Below are 14,369 nucleotides of genomic sequence, written 5' to 3'. Positions count from 1 at the left end.
TGTATTTTATTTATAATTGCAGTTTTCTAATTTGGCTTGTGTCTCTGTCTGTAAAAGTTGCCTCTCCTGCCTTTGTCCAAATAATGAAAAAACAGTTGGAACAAATCTGAGTTAAGGTGACAGGACAGGGCTTTTGTATTTTCTTTTCTTAGTAGTAGCAAGCCCACAGCAGCCCACAGGAAGCACAAGTCTTGAATAAGTATTGAATTATTAGGGAAGCCTGACCACACTGAATGGAGTGTTATATGATGCATTGTGAGATTTTTTTTTTTCTTTATTTTACACTGAAATCTAAGTAGGAAGACACTTCATTCTTGCTTTAATTTCCAAATATGTCCTAAGGAAGAGAATTCTTAAAAGCAAGCTTTTGTAACATGTAAGTTTAATAGAACCGTCAGAGAGGAACGATTACACAAGAAGCTATTTTCAAAAGCAGGGAGACATCTCCCTGGGAAAATGAAGTCATTATACTCTGCAGGAGAATCTGTAGGAAAACTTAGCCAAAATGGGAATAGGAAAATATCTTGAGTATGGTGGGGTTTTTGACCAAGAAATTAGGAATTTAACAATACTTCAGCATGGGTTATTGAGCAAGCAATGCTAACTAGGAGTACTGGGTTTGCATGGCAAGGTTTTGTTGGCAGGAGGCTACAGGGCTACCATTCTAATAATGTCAACAGTCACTTGAAATACTCATCAATGACATGATTTTTAGTAAAAACATAAGTGTGATACTCTTAAATTACAACTGGTACAGCACATTCCTGTTTGTAGGTCTGTTTCAGAAGCCCCTGTGAGAGCATGAGTACATTATACACGTAGAAGCTGGTTTATGTGCATACACACATACAACTAAAAGGCAGAGTTTGAGGCAGGTATTTGATCTGAGTAAAAGAAGAGATCACAATAAGAAAATAAATATTAAAGCATAAAACTATTTCACTCATTCTCTACCAGCAAATAGCAGCTAATGAGACTTGATCCCTCTGATGCTGCCAGTTTTACAGCTGCAAAAGCCATCAGGCATAAGTCCTTGATGGCTGAGTGCAAACAAATCAAAACCAAACCAAAAGTATTTCAGGACATCTTAAAACAATTTTTAAACAAACTTTTAAAAACAATTTTTAAACAAAAATTCACATTAACTCAATGTTAATTGTTTAATCTCTTACGTTTCCCTTCTACCATTTCATTCTATTTTCTACTTGTTTAGATCTGAGTTTTTACAGTTTTGGGATTCTTTTTACCCAGAGCTCTCTGTAATTTAAGATCAGATCAAGTCAAAATGAGCTGCTTTGATTTAATTTGAGGAGAGGAAAATGAGACTTACTTATTAGGCAGGATTATTTTGATATTAGTTGGTGGGTTTTGTCCTCTCCCAGAATCTGCATTTCTTTCAGGGGCTCCCTGTTTGGTACATGTTTGCACTAGCTCTACTAACACATTTCTGAAATGTTCCTTCAAGACCAGCCAGAGTTTCTCTCTCTCTTCTCCAGTATGAGAAAAGAAGGATGAATCTGGTTTTTTGGCCTTGTCTATTGGACTAAGGTTCCTAAACTGGTATTTCAAGAGATCGTTGAAGTGTTGGGAAATTAGGTTGCACTGTGGCTTTCAGCTGGAGCAAAGTTCCAAAGGAGGTGTGTACTTTTCTTGGCTCCTGTTGGCCATAATGCTTTATTGTTTCACAAGATCACTGGAAAAATAATTATCCCAGTAGTAAGATAAGAGTTGTCTTCCTCAACACAGTAACTACACAGTGTTTCCTCTTACAAAGGACACTTCTTTCTGTTCTAGACAGAAACATCTGAAATGTGTTATCCTTAAAATAGATTATACCGTATGAAAGCTTCAGCTATTTTGCAGTAAGTGGAAAAAAAAAAACAGAGGGTTAGATACAAAGCATTCTAAATTTTTAATTAAGAATAAAGACGAAATAGTACCATATCAGTAGAAGAGGTGCTCCTTCTTGGCCTGCCACTGATGTACTGGAAATCCTTGAGCTTTGCAAAACGTTGCTGCTTTTCCTGAGATGTACTTGTCTGAAACAGATCCTCTCAGCAGATGCCTTCTGCTGCAAGCTTCAGTGAAGGAAGATGGTACTCTTTGGGTCTTGGTGGAACAAGGAATCCTAGGCTTCCATGGGATGAGGTGGGGGCAATGGGCTAGTGGAATTCTGCTGGATTAATTGAATCAGAAAGACAATTTGGTGCTCATGGGCTGCGGGCCAGTGGAGCTCAGCGGCTGTGTGGGAAGGACATATTTAGTGTTGTGCAGGGAGGGGAGCCAAAGGGAGGGGGTGCAAGACTTCCTGCTGCATCAGCTCCTCCCAGAAGAGCTGAACTAAGGGATCTGCTGGGGCAGCCACACTGTGGGCCCGGGGAAAGCGGAGCACAAGGGATGCAAGTCCCTGCTAAACTGCCCACTGTTGTTTCAGTATGCTGCATATGGTGTGTGTAAGTCTGCAAAAAGATAGAAACTCTGAATTAAATATGTAAAACCCAGTATTGGTTGGAGACTCTTGCATAACTCTGAGGAGTTTGCTATTTGGAAGCTGTTGCCATGGCTGTGCTGCCTGTCTGCCATAGCGACGGCACAGAGTGAGCTGGTGAGGAGTGTGGAAACCTCTGTGAGCCTCTGCAGCAGAGCCTTTGTGGCTTTTGGTTCTGCAAACGTTAATGAGTTTATTCTTTATTTTTTTCTCATCTCATTATTCCGTAAAATGTTCTACCTGAACTGGAATACTTTCTGGGAGGTTGTCCAGAAATAGTGGGGGGGGATGCACCAATGTAAGAGCAGAGGCACTTCCAGCCTCAAATTCCCCATTCTGCCAATATCCTCTCTTCCTAAGGAGGACACTTTACATATTGTGTTGACATGACTGAAAGAGAGGTTGAAGCAAAATGAAATGAAGTGTGTGAATGGTAAGAACTGTAATGCAAATGCTGAAAATTCAGTCACTTTAGATAATATTTTAATATGATTCTTTTTAAAGTTTCAGTTTTAGTGGCTTCTGCTCTTTTCACCCAAAAAGGTAATAGACGTTGGGTGTTGATTAGACAAGATGCAGTGAGAAATGTACAAAAATTGACCATGTTTTATGTGGCCAACTGTGAAGTTCATAGTTAATTTTAAAAAACAAGAAAAAAAGAGCCTGAAATCACAGCTGAGCCCTTGTTCTGTGGACCAAGCAGAAAAAAACCCCTTTGACAAAAGCCCATGAGAAATTCTTTAAATCCTTTCCCCTTTTATCTCTGCTTCTCTGCCTGGAAACTAATTCATGCCTATTGGAGTTGAAATTGTGCTGGTCTGTCAGCCAGTCAGTGTTGAAAGGAGTGGGGATATGTCAGAACTTCCCATTTGTTTTTTCTTTTGTTATGCATGCTGAAAAGATGATTGGTTTTATCTATTCAAAACTTTGTTGTGTGCTGTGCTGTACCATCAGATTAGTTTTACTGGGTTATCAAAGATTAAGTGGCTCTCCCGTGATTTTTCAATATTCCAGATAGGGATGGACTCTCAGCTGATAGAAGAAAACTGTTCAGGTGGCTCCCCAGAAATTAGGACAAGTACACCAATGTTAATTTTAAGGTAGCTAAATATTAACTCTTTTTGTCATAAGATTTTCTGGTAATGGCTATTAACGTTGCCTTGAAGTTCTTAGTTCACAAAAAATAGCCCCAGACTGTGAAGAACTGTGCAGAAACTTGAAGCTGAAATTTGTAGGTGTTTGAGGGTTATTACTGGAAAACTGTATGTGATTTGTAGGCTTTGCCTGTTTCTGTGTTTAAACAGCTTTCTTGGGACTTACAGGGCAGGGGGGAGGAAATGTTTGGGTTTTGAGGACACTGAGGGATTATACATTGTTTAGCAGAGCTGTTACATATTTATTAAATATTTAATTAAACAATATTTTCTAGCTTCATGTTTGATGACAAAATGCTTTGGTTGAGAAGATCTCTGGTTGTTTTCCTATGTCTCCAGGAGGCCTGAGCTTGACTTGGGGCCATCAGTCCTAGTGCTCCAGCCCTCAGCCAGCCCCAGTGTGCCAGGCTGTATGCTTTTTGGAAACATTCTCAGTGGTGGATTAGTAGTTCTGTTACCAGAAAGAGGTGCTGTGCCAACAAGGTAAAGGGAAGAGGGTAGCCAAGTAGTTGCTGAGCTAAGTGAAAGGGAGGATATGCAGCAAACAATAGAGAAAGATTAAACACAGAAGAAAGAAGACAGATGAGTACAGGGCGGTGAAAAAATTTGCTTTATCGGATTCACTGTGACAGCTGCTAAATAGACACTTTAAATGGGACACTTTAAACAAAGGAAGAAGAGCAAAACCTCAGAGAATTTTGCGTTACATTTATTCATATGCCTGTCTTGCATTGTGTTCTCTAGCAGCAAAGATCTGTGGGTCTGACAGACTGTGGGGGAGATGGAGTTGGGCTCAAAAAATATTTGTTTTTATTGGAGCTGTCGGCACCTCTGCGTGCTCAGTCCAGCCAGAGGGTTCAGGTCTCTGCCCACAAGAGAGTGGTGTTGAGCCATCCACTTCCAGACCATGTACCAGGGTTCAGCTTACAGGCTTTTAAACTGTAAGGTAAATTTTGACCTTGGTGCTCATTCTGATTTACAAATAAAGTTTGACTGGTCCATCAAATATGCTTTACCCCAAAATGAAAATGCCTAAGCAAGTTGGAACTCAAGTGTTTTAGTGTAGATGAAGAAACTGTGCACCTATACTGGGTATTATATAAATTATATAATACCTAGCTATGTATCTATGCTTTTTCTCCTTTTACTGCAGAGGGAAAAAAAGAGCAAAAAGAACCACAAAACAACAAGCAGACGTGAAACTGAGTCTGATTGCAGTCAGTGCTGATGTGTGTGTGCTGTGCAGTCCCAAGTGGTGAAGATCACAGTCTGCCAGGTGGTGTTGAGAGGGCTCTAGGCACATCCCTGCTTGCCTCTTAGCCATTAATTAACAGCTGATCAGGGAATTTAGGGAAGTCTTGGTGTAACTTCCTTAACAAAAGATGCATCTGAAGCCTTTGATGAGCCTGTGAAATGGTCTTCATTTAGATAACTGTATAAATTATTTAGATTCTCAAAAGATCACAGCCTGTAGCTACTCCCGCTGGAAATGTTGGCAAGTACTGCTTGTCCTTTCCTACTCAAAATGATTGATAGGGTTCCTGTGGACTACAGAGGCATTTCATGGGGAGTTCAGTTTTCTTGAGAAAGGTAGAAAAAGTGGTTGGAGACAGTGCTGGGGATAGGAGGGAACTGGTGCCTCTGACCAGCTCTGTTCAGTTGTGCCACACCAAAGGAATACTGGGGGTGGGGGGGCCTTCTGTGCCTAATTTGGGGGGAGGCAGGAGAATATCAGTTGTAGCTCTTTAGGTATCTTATGATAGAGATTCTGATCAGGAAGTTTTTCCAAGTATTTTTGCATGCATTTCTTTCTAAATTAACTTACATACTGAAAATAAACCACTGATAATTACAGTAAATACAATATATAGGTGTGTTCATATACAAATATGTCATAACCTCTGGACTAAGTAATATTAATGCATTACTGCTTTCTTCTTTCCTCAAAAGGAAGAAAACTTGACTGCCTTCTGGAGGCTCTTTGTGCTGAATTTGGAGTGAAGTTTCTATACTCTGAAAAACGAAATTTTGGCACAGCTTTTTTGACACTAAAGGCTGCCCTTCTCAATTAGATACCAGCAATGCCTGGAGTCCTTTCGAGACTGGCAAGCATTTCTGGAGCATAATAATAAATGCATATGAGCTGCGGCTGAGTATACTGAAACTGAGTTATCTCCCAAGAGGTTTTTGTTGAGATTTTTCACTAAAGTGTAGCTTATCATTAAATACATTTTAAAAATCACAGAGACACAAAGTTAAAACTCTTCCTATGTGATCTTTTTGGCCTGTTACTTGGTCAGTTCTGCATCTAAAAACAGGTTCCCTTGAATACAGACTATGTGGTTGCACAGTTTATCTTTTGCTCTAACCCAGGAGCCCTCCATCATCAGCGTTTTATTCCATACAGCACTAGTTCTGTCTAGTTGCACATCACAATTCCTTTGCTTTATTACACTTCAGCAATCTCAGCTAGTCAAAACTCTATTGTGGCTTTTTATTTCTTGTTCTACCTGCATTAAATGCTGTACTGGATGTAAATTTGCCTGTGATTTTCATGATGCCTGGGAAGACAAGAAGTGCCAGGCAGGACTCCTGTTGCCTGGATGTATGGAATGAGCCGCACTTATGGCGTGTGGGAAGTGACTCCAGATGGGACCAAGGCTCCGGCATGGCTGCCCCTGTGCTGCTGCTATATCAGGCTTTGTCTGTGATGCAGTCAGGGTGTTAGAGACTCTCATCCTGTCTCCTGAGAGCTGCTGCTCTCGGCTGTGTCATGCTTGACCACAGTGCCTGCATAGGTTGAAATTAAATGTTTAAAAAGGAGGGAGAGAAATAAACATCTTGCCCAGCCGGGGAACATTTGAGTCCCGTTGGGGAGGAGCTATTTTAAAGCTCAGACTGAGGGATGGCTATTTTTGCCCGTCAGCCAGACAGACTCAGCTAATGGTCTATATTATTCAAACCCTTTTCTTGAACAAATTCTTAAAAAGAGGAAGGAAGAAAGAGCAGGAAGAGTCCTTAAGCCAGCAAGAGGTAGACATGGCTCAAACATGAAAAGATCTGTACCCTTCTGTTCTGCAGAGATGTGCTTTATTTTTATTATTCAGATGTGCATTTGCTTTAACAATGAGGCAAAGAGATGAAGTTCAGCGTGAGGATTTTAAGAGCAATTCTACTGAAAACACTTGTGTTGTACAAGCTGTACAATCTCTATGTGTGTCTCAAGAGGAGGTGGTTATTGCACTTAATCATTTCAGACACACACTGCTGCCAGAGGCTTTCACGGACGTGTAACACAGCAGGGACTGCTCATTGGGACTCAGCTTCCTAATTTCTGATGTTCTTGCCTTAAAACTGCCTGTGTAGATGGAATTAAATCTTAGGGCAGGGGGAAAACCAGGTTTTATATTATGGATGGGTGCCATTTCATTGCATTTCCAACCTGACTGCCACGTGAAGTGACTCTGCAGATATTTGGGAGCACCATGAAGCAAATATAACTGGGGAAAAAAGCCAGGTTCACTTGTGATGGGGAATCTGATGTAAAAAGCACATTGAGAATCACAAAAGAGTTTGTCAAGGCTGTTTATTTAGTAAGTGCTGTGATCTTTGGTGATGTCAGAAGGGCAATGAAGCTGGTGAAGGGTCGAGCACAAGTCTGATGAGGAATGGCTGAGGGAGCTGGGGTCGTTTAGCCTGGAGAAGAGCAGGCTCAAGGGGAACCTTATCACTCTCTACAGCTGCCAGAAAGGAGGCTGTAGCCAGGTGGGGGTTGGTCTCTTCTCCCAGGCAACCAGCAACAGGACAAGAGGACACAGCCTCAAGCTGTGCCACGGGAAGTTTAGGTTGGAAATTAGGAAGAATTTCTTCACAAGAAAGGATGATTAGACATTGGAATGGACTGCCCAGGGAGGTGGTGGAGTCACCATCGCTGGGGCTGTTCATGGAAAGACTGGACGTGGCACTCAGTGCCAGGGTCTGGTTGACGTGGTGGTGTTTGGCCATGGGTTGGACACAATGATCTCTGAGGTCTTTTCCAACCTAAATGATTCTGTGATTCTGTGACAAGCAGCAAAGCCTTTGTCCATAAGGAGACATAAGGATTGTGCAACATTGCAATTAATGTTCCTTGTTGTTTCAGGAACAGCATGGTCTTAGCATGGAGGGTCACCCTCTCCTGTCATGGTCCTGGTTCTGCTGGTATTCCATATAGTGTGTCAGCGACTTATTTCAGCTCTAATGCTGGCTCTGTCTTGCTCAGGAATCAGCAAAACCCAAGTGTAATTTTGTAGAGCTAAACCAGCCCATCCTGCTCCTGGGCCTCTCTTACCCTGCCTCCAAGCCAGCATTTCAGGGAGCTTCCCTTGCTCCTGGGAGCTTGGGGACAACAGCTCTCAGGGCATTTTGCCTTGGCTAGGGGCAACGAGGCATTTCCCTGAAGCAGGTAGCTGCTCTTAGGATTTGCAGGGAACAGGAGGGTTTTGGTCCCCAGCTTCTGCCCTGGGTGACTGCTCCCCTCTTCCCTCAGGTTTTTCCACTTGCTGCATGCATCCTCAACTTTGTGCAACTGCCTGTTCCTCAAATAGAAATAAATACCGAGGAGGGTGTGTTATTGGTGCCAGCACGAAGGTCAGGTTCCTATCAAACCTGCCATCTGCGTGTGTGATGTCTTGCAGCCTCTCACAAGACAAAGACAGGGCTGGGGGTGGGTGGGTGTAATGTCTGCAGTGTCTGCTGTTCAGCCAGCCAGGAGTTTAAAAATACCACTTGTGAATGACCTGATGGGAGCAGTTTTAGAAGGCAATCCACGCCCAGCACATTTCAGTTTTCTGATGGGAAAGGAATTTGAAGAGATGTTTATTTCAAAACAAAATTTACTAAACAAGAAGGGAACAGGACACTGGGGGGAGATAAATATCACTGGTAGGGTGGCTGGTGGCTTTCACTGCAGTCCCAATGCCTGTTTGGGGTCGCTCAGGGCACTGGATTTCTACTGGGGAGAGGGGAGCAAAGGGGCAATGAGATGGGTGAGCTGGGAGGGCAATAAGCAGGACGCTGCCCTGCTTTCCAGGGGGTGGCAGGGACCTTCTGTCAGGAAGGGAGGACTGAGGAGAGAGAAACACTCTTTCCATAAGATACTCCTCTTGTTCCCCAGCACTAGAAACTCAGAAGGCATTTACACGAGCTCATTTCCTCTTTAGGCAAGGTTTGGGGTTAGAGAAAGCTTGATGTAGTTGAGCTGGTTTAAGATTTGTGTCTCATCCTCAGTGAACTCCTTGGATTTTTATAGAGATCCATCTTACATCTTTTGTGGGGGTGCCAAATTACTTTTTGAGTGAAGGCTTCCTGGATGATTCCAGATGGTCATGTCTGGTTATATACTCTGGGTATTCAAGATGTGCCTCACGTAGTAAAACTTCCATTTCTATTTGTTTAATTTTCTTGTTCTTTTATTTTAAGAACTTAGTTTATTTCTTTGCCTTTGCAGAAACTCTTGGTAAATTACACAGTACAGCTATAAAAGTGTTCCCATTGTCTTTTGCCTAAATTAAGTGACAGTAAAGGCGTAGAGCATTCTTTTGATAGGCCTTTTTTTATATGCCTGTTTTGGTATTTTTCATCAAAAGGGTTTTTGAGATCACTTTCTGATCAAAGACTGGTTTTCATTTCCAAGCATCCTTCTCCAGTGCTGTAGCAACAACTTCCTGTCTGTATGAGTTATGCTAATTTCAGTGCTGAAAAATCCAAAAATATCTGAAGAGAGAGGAATCAAATTATAGTTTTGCCATGGGATGAGATAGTGGGAAGGGGAAGGATGCTGTACCTTCTCCCTGTGTGGGCACGGGTGCCTTTCTCTCTGTGCTCAAAGGGAAGCAGGACCCAAACGGGGAGCAAGCAAAGCACTTGTGTGGAAGAACCATCTTTCAGAGATCTGTGTTGCCTGCTTTTCCCCAGAAATTCATCTCCTTAGGTCCACAGCCATTAAAGAACAGCCTGTCAACAGCACCCCACATTGTGTAGAGCAAGATCTCCATGGCCACCACTTCAGGACCTAACCGTTACAGAAAAGGAAAGAAAGGATAATAATTTGGAATATTTCTACACGTAGAATTCTCAATAATACTATATATTTTCTAGTTTCTTTGTTACCCCCTAAAGCCAGAAGTTTTGGCCCAAATGTTGGTGAGCTGTGTATCACTCAGGGATCTGCAGTGCCCAGCCCATGCCCATCTCTTGCTCCCACACATCAGCCCCTCTGTGCTGCATCCCACACCTGCATCATGGCAGCATTTCCCTGTGCTGCACCACTGTGTTGGGATCATGGCCATTAGCCCCTTGTTGGCTGTGAGGCTGTCCTGGTACAGCACAGCAAGGGCTGGGTTTGTTAATGGAAAATTATGGGCTTTTCTGGAAAAGATCCCAAAACTGAGTGGGGTTTAATGACGCCTGTTTGAGTGCACAGTTTGCATTAATGCTCAGCCAGCTCACACTGGCTTTATTTTTTTTGGTTTCATTGAAAGGAAAAAAAATGGGGAAGTGAATCAAACTGAGACCTCCCTTTATTCCATTCATTTTTCGGTTGGAGGGAATGGAAAGATTTGAGCTTACCTGCTGGAGCACATTAGTCACATGAAGAGATGATGGCTGTGGGCATGGGCAAGATTTGAACGTGGGCTGGGTAGTGAAGTTCTTAAACCCACAGTGATGATGGGATTATGGGTGAGACAGATCAGCTTTTGTGGCCTGATTTCTTCAGTAAGGAGTGCCAAGACTCTGCTGAAGGTAAAGGATGCCCTGGCACATAAGCTGGGGTGACTTTTCCAGGGATCCTCCAGCTCCCGTGTGGTTGGGCAGACGAAGGAAGTCCTTTCATGGCTTTGCATTCCCATTTGGGCTGCCTCTGGAGAAGAGCCTGGCAGAAGACAGAGGTGGTGATGCCACTTCCTCATAGAAAGCCACAGCATGTACCATGTAATTACATCTGGGCAGAGCAGGGCTGCTCCTGCAGCACAGTTACATACGTGACTGGAGCAGGCAGTGCCGGGCTTTGCAGACATGTCAGGAGTCACAAGTACTAGAAACCCTCAGGAAAGCTTTTGTCAATAACTGGAGCTCTGAAGTTCCTAAAAACAGTTGGAGGGGAGCTTTGCGTTCCTGGTCCTGCTGTGGGACCATGCAGGTAGGGAACAGGCAGCACCTGTTCTCCACCCTGCTTCCCCAGACAGCACCTTGCTCTCATCTGTTTGCATCAGTCTGCCCTGTTTGCCTATCAAACATATTTTCACATCTTTGTTTGTGTTATGCAAAATCGAATTCTGTGCACAAGGGTCAATGCTTATCCAATATTCATTTCTTATGAACATTTTTTGATTCCTGCTTCTTATCTCCTGTGCAATATTCTTGTATGCATTCTGCACTCAGAAAAAAAGCACTGAGTAACGAGGAATTTCCAGCAAGAATAGTGAAGAGGAACTAGACTGAGTCAAAAGGTAGTGATGGGCATGTGCAATCACACGTATGCAACTCCTTTGAGGTGTACCATTGAATTCTGCTGGAAGTTTAACAGAGTGTGAATACACTTGCCCAGCAGAATTAGGCTGTTGTGTAAGACTCCATCAGTCATTTACAGCTGCTCATTTGGTGATTGGTACAATATTATTAAGAACAACTAGGGGGAGAAGAAAAAGCTTCATTCATCAACATCAAAAAGCTTTATTCATCAAACAAGGAAGAGTGTTAAAGTCATCATGGTGTTAACAGTGAACACTTGATCCAGCCTTATAACTGGTATCTGAATTGGGTGAACTGATTACTGGGGGAATAAGTTGAAGGTCTTATAAATGTAGGTCTTAAAAGCAGTCAGCTTCAATTCCTACTGCAGTCCCTGTGAAAGTGGAGCAGGAATGCAGACCCCTGCCTCAGGATCAGAGGTGGGTGCTGTGGTGATGTTCCTGAGCTCTATCTTTGGGTGCTGGAAGTCAGCTGTGCACAGCTTCACATCAGCCCCAATGCCTCTGTGCTTTAAGAGCATGTCAGAAGGGAAAGACTCCCTGCCCTTACCCACCCACACCTACAGAGCACTTTGGCTGCTGGCTGAGTGCTCATACAGGCTTGTCACCAACAATCCCATGTATTATTTTCAGAAAAATAACTTTCAGTAAGCAACTGCAGATTTTTCTTTGTTGCTCTGATATTCAGAACACTACTATAATGCTTAAGCTTGGCCTACCCCTCCCCCCAGTATTTAACCACCTTTTTAAGAACTACAGAAAACCAAGAAACATCTCCTTGAATTTAATACTTGTTTCTTGCTGAAAAGTGGTTTATCATAAGCATTTAGATTCCTGTATAATGTAGAGTAGCTTCTGTGGGATTTTTATTTTTTCTATGACATAGACCCTTGTGCTATATGGAATATTGTGAAAGATGTGGGTACATCACTCACATAATAATAGTTAATAGAAAGTTAGATTGTGAACCAAATGAAAGTCACTGAATGTGTGATGTGGTGTGCTTTTATTTTCTGTGGTTGTATTGGGTTGAGACTTCTCTGCTTTTGTGAGTTGTTTGGCATTGCTTGGGTTTTGGTACTGGGGAGTTTGGGGGGTTTTTTTGGGGGGGTTGTTTTTTTTTGTTCCTTCTGGTATTTTTTTTAGTGTTATCAGGATTTTGAGGATTCAAATGTCCTTTGGAGGTATGAGACAAATTGCTGCCAGTCTCTTGCTGAGAGCTGCACTGATGGTGTCTGTCCGGTTTTTCCAGGCTCCCAGGGGACTGTGGTAATGCTTCCTGTCCAGCTACACTGAGCAGCAATAAATTTAGCCCAAGTGAGCCATAATGACAGTACAGGAATCAGAGGAGTGCTGACCACTCTCTAGGAGGATCTGGCACTCCATACAGACATCTTCATCCCTTGAGCTGCCAGCCCTGCCCTGACCTCACTGCCCACTCTGGGCAGCCTGTGCCTCCGCATTACCCGTTTGCACTCGTGCAGTGCCTGTTTCGTACAATCATTTCCATCAGCCATTTCCTCCTGACGTTTTTTTCCCCTCCAACAAAAAATCAGGGTGCTGTGACTCAGGACACAGACATGCACCTGACCCACACACACAGCACAGCTGCTCCTATGTCACCCTGAGGAGCTCACTGATGTGAGGGCAAGGCTGGCCCCTGATCACTGCTGTATTTTCCTTCTTGAGAGCACTGATGCTGCACGACTTTCCAGAGCTCTGCAATTCCAGCTGGAGTGGGAGCGAGCACAGGGTGAAAGGTGCAGAGAGCTTTTCATGTTAAGGCTGTGTTATTGTTCCACTTCCACCTTGTGATCTACAAATACTTATTTCTCTCACCTCCCAAGGGGCTGAATTGTGAGCAGGAAGTGATTGTGAAAGATCCTGTACTCTGAATGAGATGTTAGGAGCTGTAATTACTCACTGGTGTCTCTAAGATTACTGCTGTCAGTGCTGAGCTATTGACAGCCCCATGGCACTGGAGCTACCTGGTAGCTGTGCCAGCGTTGTCAAAACCAGTCTCTGCTCTGAGGCAGAGCTGAGCATCTTCCCCTGCCCTTATTTTGACCGAGGGCAGCAAGATGCAGTTGTGCCTGTGTGCAGGAAGACGTGTTGGATCTTACAGTGATCGGGCAGAAATGAGACATCCTTATCCACATCTGATGAAGTCACAGCCTCTAATGAGTGAATTCAGCCAAGCTGACTGATGAATATGGATTTATAGGACCTGACAATCCAGTCACACACATCTGGCAGGGATGACACAAGGTACCTGTCCAGCCATGAGCTCCAGCTGCAGCGGGCACGATGTGGATAGCAGTTATTGCTCCATGCATTTTGCTTTGGCAAAAGTGGCACAGAGCAGGTACAGCACTGTGAGCCTTCATCCCAACAGACCATAGGGGCGATGTGCTGGTGTTGCTGGAGCCCACTGCTCAGAGTGGGATGGTAGAAAAATGCTAGAAATAGAAGTGAGGGGAGTGTGGGGCTGGCATAGGAGGTGGGGAGTGAGGCATTTTGGGAGTTTGCCTTTCATGTGTTTTGGGAAAGGGCATGGTGCTTCTTGTTGGTAGGATAAGGTCGGCACCTCCCCTCAACAGTGTCACAGAGACTTCAAACAGCCTGTGATGCCTGAAATAGGGCAAATGATTGGTGCCTTAAAAGTGCCTGTTTTCTCTGACTGCAAAGGAAACTCCATGGTGAATATGGAAGGGTGGGTTAATGATCCTACCCCTGTGCTGTCAGGAGGCCAGGGGAGAGGGCTGTCAGTCCTGTGCAGAGGTCTAGCATTAGCAGGTGCCCTGTGTGTGTCTGTAATTCAGGGCCCCACGACTCAGGCTCCCATGAGATGTTTTTTACCAGCAAGATGTAACATATTTTAGAGGGTTAGCAGAAACCAAACTTGTGCACGCCTCCATGCTGTGACAAACGCACTGGTAATTTCTTATCACAGCATTTGTAGCTTTGAGGCTTGCTCCCAGAAGGAGTTGGAATATCAGTGCTGCTTTTCAAACACCTAAAATGTCATCATTATCTACTGGGTTCTGTGTCACGTTAATGCTGTGAAACACAGACAATGTTTATTCAGGTAGCAAAATGAAACTGCATTATAACACCTGTCACCAGAAAGTGTAGGGCAAAGGGATTTGGATTTGAATCTGACCGTAAGGTAGGAGCTGGTGTTGAGTGCTGAGGACGTGTCTTGGGTCCTGCCCT

Source organism: Aphelocoma coerulescens, unplaced genomic scaffold (assembly GCF_041296385.1).
Source record: "Aphelocoma coerulescens isolate FSJ_1873_10779 unplaced genomic scaffold, UR_Acoe_1.0 HiC_scaffold_121, whole genome shotgun sequence".
NCBI lineage: Eukaryota > Metazoa > Chordata > Aves > Passeriformes > Corvidae > Aphelocoma > Aphelocoma coerulescens.
This window is presented reverse-complemented; position numbering follows the sequence as displayed.